The 16,754-nt window shown below is 37.3% G+C and overlaps 1 protein-coding gene across 1 annotated transcript in view; it reads left to right on the top strand.

Moving 5' to 3' along the window:
- Positions 1-987: 987 nt before the first annotated feature.
- The window catches only part of LOC131440470 (putative uncharacterized protein DDB_G0292292), a 153,593-nt gene continuing 137,826 nt past the window's right edge, over positions 988-16,754 (top strand). Inside the window, exon 1 of the mRNA XM_058611772.1 lies at positions 988-1,548. The gene's annotated coding sequence lies outside the window, so the exon portion shown is untranslated. The remainder of the gene's footprint in view (positions 1,549-16,754) is intronic.

Genomic DNA, 16,754 nt, shown 5'->3' with positions numbered 1-16,754 from the left:
AATCTACGAAACCTCAGTTCTAATTGAGATCTCGGTTAGTCATTCAACAGGCAAATTAACTATGAAAAAAACGAACGAACGGGTCTCGTGAACTAGTTCTTTTAATAGAACTCTGCGTCATTGAACGGTTCTTTGAAATGAACTATTTTGCCCAGAGTTAGCATAGTTCCACCGTTCATCTAATCTATTGGAAACCATTTAATGACCATTGACTGAAAGGATAAGACGGAAATCAGTGCATTCGTTTTGAATTCTTGCGTTACTATAAAAGCAGCATTCTACATTTTTCACATAAATTTTACTACAATACTTCTTAGAGTCGAAACGAAGATATTGGTACCGATTACATTGCAACCAGGTAGAGTCACCCTGTAATATGTTATACGAGTTTGAAAAATGATTTATACATTAGATGGTTAAAGTAGTTAGTTGTACTATGAGAAAGTGATAAGTTTGTCTCAATTGTTTTCTGTAAAATAATTTTGAATTACATGTTGCTTTTTAAGGAAAAAATCGTAAAAACTAGAAATTGCCTTGATTTAGCACCTTATGGTTGTGTTATTGAAACCTTCAAACTACCATGCGCTTTCATTAAAAACATGCTGTAACTGAACCAAGAACCAATTTTCAGAATGCTTTCGAAGTAGCACAAAGGTGGAAGATGAGTGTTGTATATCATTTAAGCTCAGTTCATCTTTTCCAGGTGAGGTGCCATGTATTACGATTGTATTGTCAAAGCGAAAACAACACTGTCGTGATGTGATGCTGTACTGCAAAGTATAGATCAACCATATGGAGAGGGTGGGCTTCTTGAACAGAAAACTCTCTTCGAATAAACTCTGATGAGACTGATTCTCGGCATGAGTATGCACACTAAGAATCCTCAGTTTACTCTCAGAAATTTTACACATGATAAACCAATGTTGCCCGCTTCGATCACATGAATGTATATCGGACCGTCTTCGGCTGAGAGTTTAGAGCAGAGTTTATGTGTGCGTAATAATTTTGACAGCTGTTTTCGTTGAGGGAATAGAAAACACAGAAGCAAAGAAAAGCCCGTCGGGCGACTGACTTTCGTTGGCCCGTGGAAAATCGCGAAAATCTCTTACTACCGTTCGGTTCGTTGCGTTTACTGTGAAGAGGAAAATTTAGCACTGCTCCTCTCGTTCTAGGAAACCACCTCGAAGATGGACATTTAGGTGAAGTTGTGATTAATCTCTATAGTCTGTTGCCTGCGGTGTACTACAAAGTGGCCAATTTAGCGAAAAACAGTGTCTTATAGGAAATTGGCGAAAGTAGCTATCGAGAAGGGCAAAGACGATCGGAAAAGTGCGGACAGTGAGAGAAAAGGGTGATGATATAAGAAAAAAATCGAGAGCCCCGACTAGGAGACTAGAACGAATTCCTCACCCATTGAACCAAGAGAATAAGGAGAGTGCCGATGTGGAGAGTGAAAACATACTTTGAGAGTTATCCGGTGGAGTCTAAAGTGATAGTGGGGTGTGTTGAGATAGATCGAAAGAGATAGAATGCGAACATGCTACAAAGGTAGGACTAGGAAAGATAATCTCGAAATTTCAAAGTATGGGACCTAACCTATTTCTGCAAAGAAAACAAAATTTCCTATGGTTGTTTTTGTCATCAGTACTGTCATGCGTTACAAAATATTATAATAAACTCGTTTAAGCAAGGGAAAAAACAGTTTTTCCTGATAGACATCCAATACAAACAAACATTCGATTTTCGTGTACGTAAGGAACTCCGTATAAGTAGGGAAGCTTGGGTATTACTTCTAAACAATTAAAAATTGTTGATGCCATATGGTGGATTTATCATTATAGATTACTACTGTTTGTATCGTGTCAGTTGGCACAATACGACTTTAGCAGTTTGATCTGCCAAGCTCTAATAAAAGAAGGTTCATTTTCGGTCACACATTCTATCAGTTACTCTATCAACTTATTTGATATATAACATGGGCACTGCTTCGAATCTGTTGTGTTGAAAAATCTGTGAATTGTTTTACGATAATCTGGCAAATGGTCTTTTGCTGCGTTTCAGAAAGCAACCAGTGTGGGATAGAAAATGTGCGATGCTTCTGTTATAGCGAAGCAAAAATTCGAAGCGAATGCACTAATTTGTATTTTACCATTCGAGCCAATGCATCGAACAGAAATGGAAGATTTACCTGATATAATAGAAAATGAATCTAATGTGTTAGAAACTAAACACAAGGAACAGTTCCCGAAACTAACAACAAAATGGCACAATCAGTACAGAATTGTTCTGATTTTCATGATCCTTTGCACACGTCTTCGTTATGGTAATCCATTTATTTGGCCCAGATGGAGAGACTAATTTGATAGATTTTGGAAATGAGCGTATGTATTTTTCATACACTTACTTAAAATTGTGTGACTAAGAGTTTGCTATTTGTAAAAAGATGATATCCGAGAAAAATATTCTTTTTTTAACAACTGTATATTTTATTTAAAATAGCTATTCCAAATCATATAGATTCACATTTCACTTATTACAATAACCCAATTCAACAAATCCTGAGTTTAGTTAATTTGGTGTTTAAATATCTCAAGAACATTTTCTTCTGGTAGAATGATTACAACGAGGAGGGCTTTTCTTGTCTTTTCTTCCTCAGGAGCACAATTTTTTTTAGTAAAAAATAATTGCTGCTTATTATACTTTTATTTGGGTTTTGTTACTAAAAACTAGTATTTTTTGTTATTATAAAGCAGCTTTCAAATTTGCATCGAATTTTGCTCATGAATCTTTTCGCAAATATTCTCTCGTTTTAACTGCTCTGGTATGGACAGTATTGATGAGGAGAGTTAAATTTAAATGAAAGGTCTTATGGCCCCTTACGGAATTCTTGAATTTCATCCGGATCGGACTTCCAGTCCCTGATTCACAAGGTGATGAGTGTTTAAAAATTTTCAAACAGTCAACTAAGCGACGACTTAGAAAAGTAACGAAATTTTACAATCTGATCTTGAATCTCTTTCGAAATTCTTGTTTTGTGAGTTGTAGGATGATGGGTGTTAAAAATCTCAATCTCCACATGGTTAATGACGCAAAATCAGGGACGGTATCATCAAGTTTGGTATCGACATTATTCCGATTTGTTGATTTGGTTAGTTGATAATCAAAGTCATTCACGGATTGATAAGCATGATAAGCCTAAAAATACCGTGACTCATGATGATATTTTCGAAATTTTCTTTAGCTCTGTCAACAAGTATTTATTGTTGTTGATCTTTACATCCATATGTTAGTGTTTCAATAATTTTTTTCTTCAAAAACTTGATGCAGTATCAATATCAGCAAATTGTTTTTGCTAAACTTTTTTAATAAGAAAAAAACATGTGAAAACATGTAAGAAATTTCTTCTAAGATGCAAATAAAAGCTCTTGGGGTTCCGTAAGTGAAAGTTAAAATGTATCCAGATCCGATTCTGGAATTAAGGTATCACTAAGTGTATTTTTTAACTCGGTAAAGTAAAAAATTATGATTCTCACAATATACATGCTTCTAGAGAGTTACAAATAATTCCTTGTCGCCTTAAATTTTTTACTTCACTTTATAAAATCAATAAAATTTGCGTATGGAACTGTCCCAAGCCGTAGACTCACATTCGAAAAGCCACATGTGGCTTGTGAATTACAGCAGGTTCAAAACTGTTCAAGTTTTGTTGAATTCAGAAAACATGTATCAACCGCCTTATTGGTGAAAGGATGCCGTTCTTATTAACATCTTTATTAGAACTTGACAAATTGATGATTACAACTTTTTAACCACCACTTCCGACTATTCTGAATTCCAAAATTGACATGACTAGAGTGAGTTAGATTGGCCATCAACAAATGCGAATAGATTTGGAACCACTTTTTAATATTTTAAATCATTTTTACGTCATCATTCACGATTTGAAATTTTTAACACTTTAATTCTGAAACCGGAAGATTCAGATAAAATTTCATATAAGTCAAAAGGGTTGTAGAACTTTTAATTTCAATGTTAGTTTCTGATATTCCGGAGATTCCAGAACTGGAAATTAAGCATTAATTCTAAATCTAATATGACGAGTGTCTAAGATACAATCTTTCGATTACATTTCGAAACAGGTAGAAATCGAAGACATTAAACATATTATCGAATAAACGGCCCATACTTGTAATTGGGTCATTAAATCTATGATTTGTTCTGACGGAAGGTAATCTCAAAAAGGGATGATAACGCAGATTACTACGATGAATTGTGAGATTACTCAACTGCAAGAGTTCGCGACAATCGATACGTGGTTGTAACAAATCAGATATGAAAACTGCTTGTGAGACATTTCTACGAGCAGATAATAGAACCAAGGCAATAAATTTACAGCGATCTTTGTAGTTAGGTAGATTTTTATGGTCATTTCATGGGAGATTGCGTAGAGCAAATCATACAAATCTGCATTGGATAGCTTCGACACGCTCAATGTTGCTTTGGTAGTGAAGTGACCTGATGATAGCGCCATATTCAAGCGTCGAATGTACTAGTGCACAATATAGAGCCTTAAGACAGTGTACAATGACAATGTTCTAAGTCTAAAAGTTTGGATATCTTGAAAATATAATCATATGATGTTACAAACAATATGATGTTTTTAAATTCAGTTTGGAATCAAGACTAATACCATAGTCCTTCACGAACGATTCTCGTTTCAGCACTTTTAGCGAAATGTTTCGCTCGTATTTTATTAACAAGTGTTTGCGAGTGAATTAGAGATCAGCGTTTAATGTCAACTTGAAACCAATTTTTTTAAATCAAGCTATGACTGTAGAAATATTGTGTTGTCTTGAGATGCAATTAGTTAATATAACTTGTAATCCTCAGCAAATGACAGTTTATAGAATTTTAGCGAAAAATATATATCGTTGAGGAAGAGTAAACATATAAATGGTCCCAAGTGATTTCCCTGAGGTACCCCAGAGCCTACGTTCATCTTAACTGATAATATAGAAACTTTTCATGCATATAATTATTTAATTTCAGAACCGAAAATCGGATCCAGATGAAATTCTATTTAAAAAGCTATGATGTGAATCTGGGTTTGTTGAGGTTTTTTCAATATGTTAGCTTCATTATAATTAGTATTAGTTACTAAGAATTAGGTATACGACAAAGTGAGTCATTTGAATAATTTTAATCTGTTAATGCTAAATTGAGGATGTTTTATGATTGAAACTAATTCTACTGGGCTTTACCCTGCTCCAAAATAATTATATAAGTAAACACGTATCATCACATAATTCCGAAACCGGAAAAAGTTGAAAAGTTTCTTAAGGGATTTTAAGACATGTCTTTTGAATTTAGGTTCGTTGCAATCGGTTCGGCGATCTTCAAAAAAATCGAGTGACTTCATTTGCAATATCCACATTTTGCGAAGTCGACGAACTGAGTGGAATGATGTATATGTATATATCGAGTGGATGTATATGTATATGTATATATCGACCATCCGTACTGAAACGTGATAGAATATTTTTGCTTTGGCTCTAAAAAGCAATACCGCCGACAAAATAGATCAACAAGCCGAGCAGAGTGTGAGATCAAATAGAAAACTCATTCTGATGTTGTAATGTTCGCATTTATCGATTACTCAATTTGCTGGTGTTTTGGTCGTTTTAAGTGGCAAAAAATCAAAATCGTAAGCAAAAAGATATTCCGATGATATCAAACAGAAAACTATTTTTTCTAACAGCGAAAGCGAACTGAAATCTAAATAAGATATAGATTTTTTCTTGTTGATAGCAAAACTAGTTCTCAATTTGAAGTTATTATCAAATAACGAAAACAAAACTGGAATGAATAATCAGTTATTGATTTGCTCTAAAAAGACTTTACTGAAAACAAACAAGTCGCGAGCATAAGCTAAAAATAGATTGGGCAAAAGACCAGGGATAGTATACCTTTAGGCGATATTACTTGCAACAATAAAAAAGCGTCAAAAGCACCAAAACCAACACCTTCACAGAGAGAGACTTGGGTTTCGAACCTAGGTTATTTGAATTCCGAACTTACTGCGAATGGTATGGACTGTGGCGTTAAGTTGTGAGTAGATGGAGAATTTTCGGTCATATGACAAGCAATGTTGATTCGCAAAGCTGTATACAGGTAGTTTTAGCCGATGTACACTCGTTTCGTTGCATCCGTCCCGCAACCGTCGTGTATGGCAGTGCGGCTATTTGATAGGTATAAAAAAGTGCTCTTTTTTCTTTCTCGTATCCAGAAGCTGTAGCATGTGAACATCATAATATCAAATTGAGTTATTTATTTGATCTCATTCTACTCGAGTATATAATCACTTTGAAATACGAATTTCGAGGCTCACAAGAGCGAGCGCTTCAGAGTGAAGTCTTTTACAGCAAAGGCTCACTGAAGACGTGAATTAGGAATCTGACAATCCCAGATCATATATTATTTCGATTCCAAAAAAATATCCTACTCATTTCGACTAATTGGGACAATGAACCAGTATCTCACTTCTGGCCACAGACAGCATCACACTGATTTAGAAAATTTTTAATTCTTGTGTAGACTTAAATTCGGGTTCATTCGATGAAGATTTCTTTCGGAGCGAACATTAAGCAATTCATTTGCTTGCTTAAGATAAAACGGATTAAACATAGATAATTCATGGAAATCTGATTATTTGGAGAATAGGGTTTTCGAACTAGTTTTCTAAGTTTTTCAAATATTAATGAAAAATCGCTGTGCTATATGGAGCTGGTGTGCTAAAATATGATCTAGCTCAGAACCTGAAATCTAAAGGCAAAGTCTTGGTATTGCATTCCTGTAGTGGAATTTGACCTTCTGTTTCAACAGACTTCGCAGCCGATTCTTAGTGTACAGAATCATTGCATGGCTAGTACTATGGATCCTACTGACACTAAGAATCCTTCCAGTTCGGGGCTCGAACATACGACAACTGGCTTGTAAGACCAACGTCCTATGCATTGAACCGCCAACCCGGGACAGTCTCCAAAGCTGATATCTCCAAAGCCTTTTTCTAAGGAAAGTTGTTCGGGATGTCAAGGTCTACATTATGAAGAATATGTTAGATAGGACGAGAAATCGATAGTTTTTTCAAGGCCATAGACATATTTTGCATATCTTAGATATGCTTATATGGGGGGTGAATGCAGCAAGTGGGTGTAATGTTTCTAACGGTATAACTCCAAAAATACTGAACGGATTGCTATCAATTTTGGCACAGATACTTCTTGCTTTTCAGAGATGGTTATAAGTGTATTTTTATGGGGAAGGGGCCCTTATTGGATGAGTATCGATACTTTTTGAAGACCATTTTGAAGGATGAGTATCGATGCTTTTTGAAGACTTTTTGAAATTGTTGGTTCGAAACATGTAAAGGATAAATTGCATATATGATCAAGCATAACTCCAAAACAACTCAATAGATTATTAACTGTCTTGGCACAAGTAATTCTCGGAGGGGGTGGGGAAGGTGGTGGTTGCCGTAGGTGTTTGCTAACAATTTTAAGACAAAATGTTTCGAGTTTTACGAAATCGAAATTGTTCGACAGGCACAGATATTTATTACAAACAAGAGATTATCGTTAGGATATTTATACGCGTGAAAAGATAGCAAGTGTCTATTGAAGAAGCTCTCAGCATAATTGTTTGTAAATATCGAAATAATTCCATAACAACTCAGTAAACTATCGCCAAACTTGGCAGAGGTGCTTTTTGCAATTCAGAGGTGGTAATAAAACTATTTTTTCTTGTCGAGATCAGATATTCATTGCACAGGTGAACAGGTTGGAATTTGTAGCAAGTACCTCTAAAAAGAGGTTTATTGTTAAATTTATCTTATTCGTTCAGAAACGAGGGAGGATATAGACTAGGAGAAATCAATTTTCATTTTTCAGAGGGGGGGGGGGGGGGGGAGCTCTCTTTTTTTGACGAGCACAGATACTTTTCACATTACTCAGAGGGCAGAGAGCTCAATGTAAAATTCATTCGACGAGAAACGATACTTCTTGATTAATACAGATTAATACCTTCACATCAAAATAGATTAAAGGGAAGGAGTGTAGCAAGTGCCCCAAACATGGGAAGTATAAAGTGAATTGATCGGATTTTACGAAAAAATGGTACTTCTTGATCAATACTGAATATTTCTAGCAACTAAGTGAGGGTCACAAAAATATTCACAAGAGGCAGGGGGAATAAACATTCTTAGCCAAGGGAGGTAAAATTTATCTGAATTGACGAACAAATCATAAAATTAATGTGCATTTTTTTTATGTAAATTGAGAAAACTGTCGAACCGAGCTGATGAAAATAAGTTTACGATAACATTTGAATTAACTGAATCGTTATTCTGTTGAACGAAAGTGTTATCTAACGTAGTTATGAAGAGCCTTTCGTTATCAAATAATCATTATCATAATCTTGAGCAATTGTGTGGAAATAAGTTGTGTTTCACTACGCTCTGAGTATTTCAATGGTCAGAACAATTTCTAAAACTTTTTCTGCGGCCTTGCCTTCTCGAAACATTTTTGAGCAACGCCGGGCAATTCAGCTAGTATGATATAAAAAAGAGCGTATTATTCAAAGGACTTGTTAGTTGATGCACGGAAAAACAATCAGTTTGGCAATGCCGTTCGCCGATTTCTGAACCACAGACAATAACGGTCAAAACAACGACCGAAAATAATAGTCAGAACATTTAACATCTTTTTTTTTAACTAAACGCGAAAACTGTTAGAGAAGCTGATATTTAACGTATCCCACCAGAAGGAAATCGTTGACGTCAAATGTATTTTTGATATCAAGTTCCTGAAGAAAGTTTTTCTGTGGCTGACGATTAGCGAGATGAGAATGTCCAGGAGATAAACGTTGCACCAATGATCACCAACCTATCCAATGTCCTCCAGATGTGTGGTGCTACAACAATAATTTCGCAAGTAAAAATAAAGAGGATTATTGGTGTAAAAGCATCAAAAGTTTTGACAAAAATCTTTTCCTTGATCACGGTTATGGTTCCGGACAACTGCCACAGGAACCATTTTTGTAAAACGCAACATAGAATTAAAGGAATAATTGTTCCTTTAAAATTTATTTTTGCATTTTTGTATCGCCTAATGGAATTAGTCCTATTTTGATGTAGTTATTCGGTTTTTTGCTTTTGAATAACCATTTTTGGAGTTTCCAAAAATTTTTGCTCGCAAGTTTTTTTTCAAAAGTAACAGCAAAAAGATAACATAATGTGATATCAATTGAAAAATTGCTGAGCTGAGATCAAATTAAGATTTCAATGTGATGTTGCTATCATAATAAGATTTCAATTTGCACTCGTTTTGATGTTTGACTTTGCTCGGGAATCGTACAATGCTCCAGATGTAGCGACGCAAATGCTCCTATTTTCATCTTATCCTTAAAGTCAATCTCTCGAACAGAGACAGCAAATCCGATGAGTGACTTAAAGCCGAATATTTTAGTAGTAAAAATTATGTAAAAATAAAAAATCTGTTAAATTTTTGTCCACAAACTAGAGATGGTCGGATCTCAGGTATTTGCACCCTAAACCCGACCAGAACTAGGCGAGTATTGATCAGGTTTGGATACAGAAAAAGCTATGTTTGTCGGGTTGTGGTCGGGTAAGGGTGCCGATTTTTTCATTTTCAACGGGTACGGGTCGTATTCGGTTGGTCGGGTTTCGGGATTTTTTTCGGGTTACGGGACTTCTTTCAGGTACGGGATTGGAAAAAATTAATCTCGGGTATGGGTAAAAGTGTTTTTTTTTCAATCAATTAGAGGTCGGATTCGGGTTTAAAAAAACCGCTTACCCTACCATCTCGACCACTAACATGCGTAATGTGATTTGAGAACAAGTTTAACCATGGACTGCGTTGGCGAATCAGTGAAAAGTTCTTCTTTCCTGCTGTAAACGCATGGGTTGATAGGCAAACTAAGGATTAGATAACATTTATAGTTTGTTTATTCTCTGTTTTTCGTTTTGGCATCTCAATTGGTCGCTAGTATGGTTTCTGCTGATACCAAACATGAATCTTGTATCGATTTTGAATAGGCTGCCAAAATTCCCCGCTGTAACGTTGAACGATTCGATTGCGTTGAAGATGATGCTGATACTACAAAATGTCATTGAATGATTGTCTATTTCTGTGGGGAAAAGCGTGTTCTCTTTACTACGACAGGGCGCATCCAACGTTGCTCAGATTGCAGTGCCGTTCGCAGTATGTACTTATTCGTGTTGCTTACTAGCTAGTTCTTTCTCTACCCTCTCGGTCGGAAGTGGCGAAAATAAGGAACAGTTCAGAGCACGAAACGACATACGTACTCACTGAAAGACAGTTTGAAGTTTGTTGTCAAGGTTAGTTATGCAGTGTCGATGGGGTTGATGACTTATTTTTAGACGTTCGTAAGAACATCATTACAATATGCGTACTAGTTCGAATATGTGTTTCGGGGGCTTATGTAATTCGTAGGTTGAATTTCAACGTCATTGTTATTACTGAAAGTTTCACATAGAACCTTTTCATTTTAACCTCCATAAATCAATGATTAATTTATTATATTAACATGAAATCATCTCAGAAGGGTATATCACTAATATAAAAGGATTACGTCAATTCAGCTTAAATTGATATCAATATATTTGTTTCGTTACTAAACAGCGAAACAGCGATACCATTGCGAAAACTGATAAATTTGTTTTTAAATGAAACAAAAATTTGAATAAAATTCAAAATTGTCGTGTAAGAATTTTTAGTGGCAATTGGATCGTAGCACTAACAATGGTAGTAGAGATTGCTTGCTTGAACATTCGACTCAAACGGCCCAACTTTCATCCTTCCGTTTGACTTAATTACTAATAAGCATATCAAATTTATTTGTCTTCGATTAGAGTAAAAACTATCGCACAGACTTATTATTATCTATCTAGTCTAAAAACATTAACTTAACAATATTTTCGATTTAAATGTGTCTTTGTTCATAGTAAAATCAAACAGATGATAAACTCTATTGAATTGATTACAGCAAACATCCATTGGATTATTTTGTCCATACTGTGTGCGATGAGCTGATCGTCGTATGAAGTCCATTCTTCGCAAAGATCTTCCCGGAACATTGATATGAATCCTTGCCAGAAGTGTGGGGCAGTCGATGTTATTATTAAGCAAATCAAAAACGAAAAGTCGTTGATGAAATATCCGCCGGTTTTGCAGCGTGGGTAAGTTGATGAGAACACAGCGATCTTCGTAACGTGGTAGCTGAAGCCGATTAAGCCAAGGAAGTCTTCGAAGCGCGAATCGGACAAAACATTTCTGCACTCGTTCGATCCGGTCGATGTGAACGTTGTGGTATGGAGCCCAGATTACAACTCCGTATTCTAGAATACTGCGCACTAGAGCAATGTAAACAGCCTTGAGACAATAAACGTCGTTAAAGTCTTTAGTGTTGCGTTTGATAAGTCCCAGGACGGCAAAAGCTTTAGCAATAACCATCGAAAGCTGTTCGGTGAAGCGTAACTTACGGTCGAGAACTACGCCTAAATCTTTTACCGAAGAAACTCTTTTGACTGGATTCGCCATCATTGAGTATTCAAATAAAATTGGAGACTGAACTCGTGAAAATGTTATGGTATTACATTTATTAACATTAACACTCATGCCGTTTCTATTACACCAATCTATGACACATTCAATGTCCATTTGTAGCGCACAACAATCTACAAGGCTTGTGATGATTCGGTAAATTTTTAAATCATCGGCATACATTACTTTAAACGACGACAGTTCATTGCAAAGATCATTCACAAACAGCACAAACAGAAGTGGTCCGAGATGACTCCCTTGTGGAACACCTGATGTAATATCGAAAGGATCAGAATGTACAGTTCCGACTCGAACTGAAGCACTACGATCTGTAAGATACGAAAGAATCCAGTTTGTTATCCAGTCAGGGAATCCATTTCGTCTCAATTTTTCAACAGCGAGTACATGAGGAACACAATCGAAAGCTTTAGAAAAATCAAAATACACCGCATCAACTTGTTGTCGTTTTTCAAGCTTGTCAATCAGAGTAGAAACGTAGCTCATTAGATTCGTAGTAGTTGATCGTTTTTTGACAAAGCCGTGCTGATCGGTTGTGAGGATGTGCTTTACTGACGGGTAAATAATATCCAACAGCATACGCTCGAAAACTTTTGGAAGGCAACTAAGGATAGAAATGCCTCTGTAGTTCGTGACGTCATGTATGTTTCCGGATTTGTGAACTGGTACTATTACAGCTTCTTTCCATTTCGCAGGAATCATTGTTGAAATGTCGTTCCACGTTCCTTACACTCTTAGAAAAAATTAAACTTATACATACGACGTAAATTCAAGTTGCCATGTAAATTTTAGCTAAATTAGCAGATATGATTCAGATTTACATGCTTTGAATTGTAAATTTATGTGATCATCTATAGATTTTTTTTATAGTGTTCTTTGTGTAAGAAAAATAAATGGGATTTAAGAGCAACGATGAAAAAGATACATAATTGTTAGCTATTTGCTGTAACAAATACAGTAAGTAGTTATTATCCCATCTGGATGTAATGATTGTTTGAAGGCATATGCAGTTGTGTTGGAAACATTCTTATTAAAATAGATTTACAAAACAGAATAGTAGAACACTGACGTCAATCCGACTTGGTAGCCCCGATGAACAGTCAATATTGGTTGCGATTTGCTCCCAAGAACCCGCACCAACATTCCATCTGTTGCGTGCAGTACTGTGCTAAAGTTTTTTTTCGTACGGTCGTCGACAACCGTGCGACGGTGGGTGCATTCTATTTTTGGACCAGAATTCCTACTCCGATTCCGGCCATACAACCCAGCAGCCATCACCTAGAAAATGAGATTCTAGCTAAAACATATGTTAGAATATTGTTTTGTTGAGATTTTCCCTTCCACGTGCCGACCGCTCCACACGCTCCAAGTTTGACAATCCTCTTTCTCCCGAGAATACAAACGTCAGTTCGATTCTCTTGCGACGATTCACTGCTTCCGATAAATTAATTTTATACTCATTTCACTCAACTTCTACCCTCTCAGCTATCTAGTAGTGTTCGTAAACATTTGACGACATTTGAAGATGCGAAAAAACGGCACTCACTTCTTCACGCAAATAGAGTAAAGAGAGAATTCCGATATATTTGTAGTTTGATGAGATTACGCCAGCAATAGCAACAAGTCTTTTTGGTGGAATGTGCGTATTCTGACAATATACTATACCTACACTGTCGCGTATAGACGGATCCTTGCCTCCCTATCTAAATAAAGCAAGGATAAACAGGGAATGTCTATGTAAATGTGCGTCTATACCGGTAGTTTTATTGCCGGGCTGGATGCATGAAGTAAAAGAACATGCGTATATCGGTGTGATGCTAGGGTGGTTAAAAGAAAAGAGCTACTTTGAAAAGTAACAGTGCATTACACAATTTTTGTTGGAGATCCTTTTCGAAAAAAAAACGTAGAACATTTCATTGCATTACACTAAATTCGTAGCGAACTTTAAGGGAAATCGGGCCGAAAATGATCACTTTTGGTCTTGCGTCAAATATGTTACGGTAAATAATATTTTCACTCGATATATTATATACTGTTCAAAAGATACAACTTCAGGTTACAAAATGCATGCCGATGCCGAATGTGCTTTAAAAACGTTTAGAAACGTATAGGGGAGAGTCGGGCCATTTTCCACTTGACATTTTTTTATAACTGTAAATGAAAGGTATTTAAAATTTCCGCACTCTGGCATTTGAATATATCTCCTTATCTTCATAGTGAATTTTTTTATGAACGGATACTTTGTTGATTTTTACATAACAATTAAACTTGAAAATTGAAAATTTCTTGACTTCAACCCAAGACACCCTCCATGGCAGGTGCATTGGGTCAAAACTATCATCGTTTTCGCTTAATACCAAACCTAACTCGTTTTTGACTCCAACAGTTGTAAAATGTATGGATTTGACCACAGTTGGTGTTGGAACTCGGTTAGTTCTTGCTTATTTATTTATTTATTTATTTGGTGAGCAGGGAAAAGCCCGATGGAGATGAAATATAGCAATCTCTCTCTCCAGCAGGTATAAAACCTCCTCATCTTTTGTATCAATATGTTGGTAATATGGCTTTTATGCAGTCCACCTGGGTTCGATTCTCAACCCCGCCCCTAGGACCAGAAAGTTTTCCTGGCCCGAAAAGGCATATGACCATAGCTTATAACATCTATAATGGAAACAAACAAAAATCTCCGATATGGTCGTTGTGAATAAAACTAGTAGCATTTGATGAGCATGAGTATGAGCAAGCTTCATGCAGGCAAAGACATCATATTAACAAGATATCCAGCCTTTCCTGATCAAATCATTGGCAACATCCTTTTTTGCGAGCATGGCGCCCTCAGGCGAGTCCGCATCGAATCTCGTACATAGAAGTAGGGGAGAGAATGGTCAAATTCGTGGGCGCCAAAATAGCAGCACTGCGCACCCATACAATTGACATGATATATTTAATGTGATGCTGTGCGATGACGTTGCTGAACTGAAGATTGATTCCTTTTTTTGTTCAAAGATATATTATAATAAGGCACAATCCGTTTAAGTTTATGATGCCAAGGGCTTGTCCCTGTGGGTCCCCAGGAAACACTCTTGAGTCTTTGAAGATCCGGCGGGTGTCCCTCATCGATGGGAGTGGTTTGGGCAATGTTACAATGATCCCGAGGGTGTACTGGATAGCAGCTAGCTCTGCGACGTAAACTGAAGCCGGTTCACTGAGTTTGTACGAAGCGGTGATGTTCTGATTGAAGATGCCGAAGCCTGTGGACCTGTTGATGTTTGATCCGTCAGTGTAAAACACCTTTCACAGTTTACTGTTCTAAATTTGTTATTAAAAATATTAGAAATCACTTGAGGGCGTATGTGATCCGGAATTCTACGAATCACTTCTCTCATGGATGTGTCGAAAACTACAGTAGAATCAGAAGTATCCAAGAAATTAGCACGGTTGGAAACAACCGACGAAGGATTTTTTTTTTATTTAATAACATATTTTAAGGCACATTGCGTTAAGCTATAAGATGCCGAGGGCATATGTTTAAACTACTTAAACTAGATTTTTTTTTATTTTCACATCATATGAGCTTTGGGAGATCTAGTCTTCAACGGGTGGTCGGCAGTGGCTGGCTGGATCTTGTACGCTGGAGTAAACTGGCACGACGTTGGTACGTATCACTGTTGGTCGCATCTTTTCGTTCGTGTGGGTCCGCGGAAAACACCCCCGACTACGGGGAGCCGGCTGATGGCCCGCATAATCATCGACTTGAGCGGCTCTCCGTGGTGGTGAATTTTGTGGAAGAGAAGGAAAGAAACAGAGAGAAGTTTATGTTGTTGAAAAAGGTGGTAAGGGAGCGAAACTGCTTAGGTCAGCGATAAGATCTAATTAGTTGACATCGAGATGGTGAAGAGACGGGGACGGGGGAGCAAAAAATTAGTGACAGCAGAAAGATCTTGTTAGTTTTTCGATGAAGATGGTGGACAGACGACAGTTGGGGAGGTTCGAGCGGATGTTAGGTACGAGGTTGAAGGAGGATGTTGTGGAACCCTTCAGCAGATCAGACTTGTAAGTTAATGTTCTTTATGCACTGATATAATAGCAGCATATAGGGAAGGTCTCGATAGGCCAACACGTCTCGTACTGGGATCATGGGTGATATACCTCGGGCCCGAAGGGAGTCAATTAGCTGTGATCTGGCGCCACAATACTCGGTACATACCCAGACAACATGTTCAATGTCGTGATAACCCTTACCGCAAGTGCAGAGACCGCTCTCCACGAGGCCGATACGCCGGAGGTGTGCATTCAAGATGTGGTGATTAGACATGAGCCGGGACATCACACGAATGAAATCCCGACCCACATTCATCCCTCTGAACCAAGGTTTCGTCGATACCTTTGGGATAATGGAGTGTAACCATCGTCCCAGTTCCCCATTACTCCATGAAGTTTGCCAACTTTCGAGCGTCCTTTGACGAGATACACTGAAAAATTCGTTGAAGCAAATTGGTCTTTCATAAATTTCACCTTCTAATGCGCCCACCTTAGCCAACGCGTCTGCCTCTTCATTGCCTGGAATGGAACAATGTGATGGGACCCAGACTAAGGATATTAAATAAGACCGACCAGATAAAGTTCTCAAGTGTTCCCGTATTTTCCCCAGGAAATATGGGGGATACTTTCCTGGCTTCATTGCCCGGAGAGCTTCTATTGAGCTTAGACTGTCCGTCACAATGAAGTAATGGTCTTTGGACAAGGTTTCAATGATCTCGAGGGTGTACTGAATAGCAGCTAATTCTGCGACGTAAACTGAAGCCGGATCACTGAGTTTGTAAGAAGCGGTGATGTTTTGATTGAAGATGCCGAAGCCTGTGGACCTGTTGATGTTTGATCCGTCAGTGTAAAACATCTTTTCACAGTTGACTGTTCTAAATTCATTATAAAAAATATTAGGGACCACTTGAGGGCGTACGTGATCCGGAATTCCACGAATCTCTTCTCTCATGGAAGTGTCGAAAAACACAGTAGAATCAGAAGTATCCAAGAAATGAGCACGGTTGGGAACAAACGAAGAAGGGTTAATATTCTGAGCCATGTATTCAAAATACA

Source organism: Malaya genurostris, chromosome 1 (assembly GCF_030247185.1).
Source record: "Malaya genurostris strain Urasoe2022 chromosome 1, Malgen_1.1, whole genome shotgun sequence".
In the NCBI taxonomy this organism is placed as follows: domain Eukaryota; kingdom Metazoa; phylum Arthropoda; class Insecta; order Diptera; family Culicidae; genus Malaya; species Malaya genurostris.
The sequence above is the reverse complement of the archived record's forward strand: the minus strand, read 5'-3'. Positions and strand labels throughout refer to the sequence as shown.